The sequence below is a fragment of the Arachis stenosperma genome, chromosome 4, assembly GCF_014773155.1.
Source record: "Arachis stenosperma cultivar V10309 chromosome 4, arast.V10309.gnm1.PFL2, whole genome shotgun sequence".
Lineage (NCBI taxonomy): Eukaryota > Viridiplantae > Streptophyta > Magnoliopsida > Fabales > Fabaceae > Arachis > Arachis stenosperma.
The window spans coordinates 121,198,798-121,203,010 of NC_080380.1; the positions used below are offsets into that span (position 1 = coordinate 121,198,798).

At 36.4% G+C, this 4,213-nt stretch overlaps 1 pseudogene; it reads right to left on the reverse strand.

The window, feature by feature from the left end:
• Positions 1-748: 748 nt before the first annotated feature.
• On the reverse strand, positions 749-3,677 carry LOC130973286 (adenylosuccinate synthetase 2, chloroplastic-like; annotated as a pseudogene).
• Between the last annotated feature and the right edge of the window lie 536 nt (positions 3,678-4,213).

Genomic DNA, 4,213 nt, shown 5'->3' on the forward strand with positions numbered 1-4,213 from the left:
TTCAATAAAACTACAGGGACATGCACAAAAATTAAACCTATAAATAACTTCCTTTTGCAACACATTTATCACACATCTTCTATCATTCATCTACATCTCACATACAACTGTCTCCTTACTTTGTTTTTATTGCCCCTTGTAGCAAAGATGTTTTGCTGCTCATTGAAGGTAGAAATAACGTAGACAAAGTGTTATATGTTTGATAACACTGTATTTTATACTTTTTAAGAAGGGTAAAGTATATTTTTTGTTTTTAAAGTTTGACAAAAATTTTAAAAATATTCTTAAGTTTTATTTTGTTTTAATTTTGTTCAAAAAAATTTTAATTTGCATCAAATATATCTGTGAAGGTTAATTTTTCAAAAAATTTAAAACCAATTCAACAACAATTTCATAAAAATAACTCATCACAAGCAAATTAAGCATAATATCATGCATTATTGTTAGATTGGTTTTAAATTTTTAAAAATTTAACTGTCAACAATATATTTGATGCAAATCAAAATCTTCGAGAACAAAATTGAAACAAAATAAGACTTAAAAGTATTTTTAAAACTTTTACCAAATTTTAGAGACAAAAATATACTTCACCCTTTCAAGGAATTTAAATTTTTCGTTCCTCACTCCTAAAATTGAAACAAGTGAAACCAGTGGTAAGTGATAACTGATAACCGAAAACACACCAGATGTAACAAGATCACAACACTGAAACTATGGAGAACCTATCGAGAATGAAAAGTCCCTGGTGTTGTTAAAAGTACAACATTATTTCTGCTAGATGAATCATAGGCAAGGACAAATATTATTCGGTTATTCCCATATAGCTAAATTCATATACTACTTTAACTACTCAGCATTCCTGCAAGAACTGCAAAATTATACGGTAAATCCCCCATATCAAATTACTGCAGAAATCTAACAATACCACTGCTTATAGATAACAGAATAATACATCAATTAGGCAAATCCTCACTAGTCACTATGAATATGTTTCATCCCAAACCTCCAAAAGTTGGAGGGAATAAGTTACTTCTTCCACAAAAAAACCTCAATTTGCCTTTAGAAGCATGAAAGCACAACTGTGACATCTGAGGAATGAGTAATAGATCACTTGAATATGAGGGCGTCGCGTCCTGGCCCAACACCAATGTAGTGAATGGGGACACCAACAAGTTCTTCTATCCTTTCCACATACTGCTGGGCAACCTTCGGAAGGTCAGAATATTTTCTGATCTTAGAGATGTCAGATTTCCATCCAGCAAGTGTTTCATAGTCCACCTGCAACATTAGATAAATAATTATAAGAAAATACATTTCAAATTCCAAGGCAATAATAAACCACATCTATCGTTCATGAACCTTACAACTTCACATTAAGAGTTGTGTTAGTTTATAAATAATAACATGAAACAAAAGAAACAGGAATGTGCAGCCATAGAGGAACAAAGATAGATGAAGTCTACCTCCAATTGCTCAAGAAGACGAAGATCTGAAGGGAATGATTTGACTGGTGTACCATCAGCATGTTTATAAGAGACTCCTAACTTTATCTCATCAAGATCTGATAAAACATCTAGCTTAGTGAGATTCAACGATGAAAAACCATTGATCTGGCAGGAGTATTTCAGCGCAACTACATCAAGCCAACCACATCGTCGAGGACGACCAGTAGTTGTACCAAACTCTTGCCCAGCAAATCTAAGGAGATCACCCCCTGGACCCAAAATTTCTGTTGGAAAGGGACCAGAACCAACTCTTGTAGTGTACGCTTTCACCTGCAAATTTCAAAATAAAACTTAAAGAAACCATTCCACAGGTGTCGATTAAGCTTAAATTGCAACATTAAGTGCGCTTGTTTGAACTTAAAAAAGAGGTGTTTTGTAATGTAATAACTTCAACATAAGATAAACATCCACATACCACTCCTATTAAGTCACCAACAACTCTTGGAGCAATACCAAGACCAGTGCATATCCCACCAGCTGACGGGCTAGACGACGTAACAAATGGATAAGTTCCAAAATCAATGTCCAACATGGTTGCTTGACCTCCTTCAACCAAAATCTTCTTCTTTGTGTTATAGCATCATTCATGACATGCACAGTATCTGCAATAAATGGTTCCAGCCTCTCAGCATATCTCTTGTACTTTTCTACTTCTTCCTTGAGCATTTCTGGACCATACTTAAAATCTTTGAACCTTGAGCTGCATCTGATAACACAAGATCAAGCTTCTGCGGGAAAGTATCCATGTGCCTCAAATCACTTACCCTAATACCATTACGGTTAGCCTTGCTAGCGTAGCATGGCCAATGCCTCTCTTGGTCGTGCCAATGAAAGATTTAGCAAGTTCGGCTTCCCTTAACCCATCAACTTCTTGGTGGAAATCAAACAACAAGTGAGCACGATCAGATATCAAAATCCCCTGGCAAGAGACCCCACTCGATTCAAGGCCATCAATTTCCTTAAAGAGCCCGGAAGATGCACCACAACTCCATTCCCAATAACACAAAGGGTATCCTCGTTAAGAATACCAGAAGGAACAAGATGAAGAGCAAACTTCTTTCCTTCTGCATTGTAAATGGTATGCCCAGCATTAGCTCCACCCTGATAAAACATAATCACAAATTATCAGAGCAATATAACAAAAATATTGGAAGGCAATAGAAAATCAGCCCAAAATTATCTTATTTGCATCTCTTAATTTATTGCTAGAATAATTGAATAATAGTAGATGTAATTATAGATGTTACATGCATAAAATATACATGTTAAATAAATAAGGTAATTTTGGTTATTATCTCCGCAAAATAATAGTGATTAGCAACACCTAGTGAGACCAAATATTACAACAGACCATCAAAATTCAACAGGGTAGCTTCTACTGAGCAAGCATGCAAAACAACAAAAGTGTTCATTCACTCCTTATCTTACCAACCAAATTTACAGAAACTTAAATCATTTCAAAAGTTTTAGGCAACGCAATGATTCATTCAGTTCTATTTAGCTAGCAAGTGGGTTTATCAAGCAGAAAACAGCTTCAATTACACAGCTTCGATTACACTGTCGCAACAACCACCAGAACAGAGCAAAATCAACCACACAATAATTTAACAACTATCTTTGCACGAGTGAAACGATTCCACCACCAAAAACCAAAATAAACAAACAAAACACTTTTTAAAGAAAAAAAAGAACACTATTTTTTCATTTAGAATATCCAACACCACCAATACAACTTCAGCATATATCAATTTCACCGAGTTTCCAGAATTATTCACGATTTGTGTGATAGCGAAGAGGGATAAAAAGGAAGAAGGAAGGAACTTTGAGAGGAATAAGAGAGGGAGTAGTACCTGACAACGAGCAACGACCTCGAAGTGTTGAGCTAAGATGTCGACGAGCTTGCTTTGCCCTCATCGCCCCATTGGCAACCCAAGACGCCAGAGACCTGACTGAGAGACCCGATTCGACCGTCGGAGGATTGGGCGGTGGCGAGCTTGGGCGGAAGAGAAGGAGGGGCTACGGACTTGGATGAGCATACGACGACGTTTCGAGATGTGCAACGGAGAAAGGAGAATGAAGGGCGTTGAGGGTTGAAGAGCGTGTGGGAATCCAGTGTAAGGTGTGAGATGTTCATTGCGTGATGATCGTGGTGGTGGCGGGCAAGAAAAAAGCGAGTGATGAGAGACGAGAGGAGGAGGCTGCGTTGTGTGATGTTTTACTTGGATTCCTTTTCCACTCTCTGCACGTAAATGTCACGGGTTAATAACTTTAGAATTTAATTTTCTAGTTTTACTAAATAAAATTAAGGGTTTGTTATGATAAATTCATACGTACCGATACGTTTAAAATATGGACAAAAATAATAAGACATGTGGAATTTATTTTCTACGTCAGCATTTAATTTTTTTTTAAATATATAATATATCACTTTTACTAAAACAACCTTTTAATTAAATAAAGATAAAAATATTATTTATTAATTTTATAAAAAGACTTAAAACATCTTTCCTTTTTTGATTAGACAAAAATACCCTTTAAATACCCTATCTTAACAGCTTCTCCCAAATCAAAAAGGAAGTTGAAACAGAAACCCTAGCTTCTCCACCACCGCAGCAAAGACTGCCGCCGGCCGTCACTCTCAGGCACTACCATCGTCGTCTGGTCGTCCGTGCTTCTTCCTCCTTCAAGAATCGCAGCTTTCTTCCTCG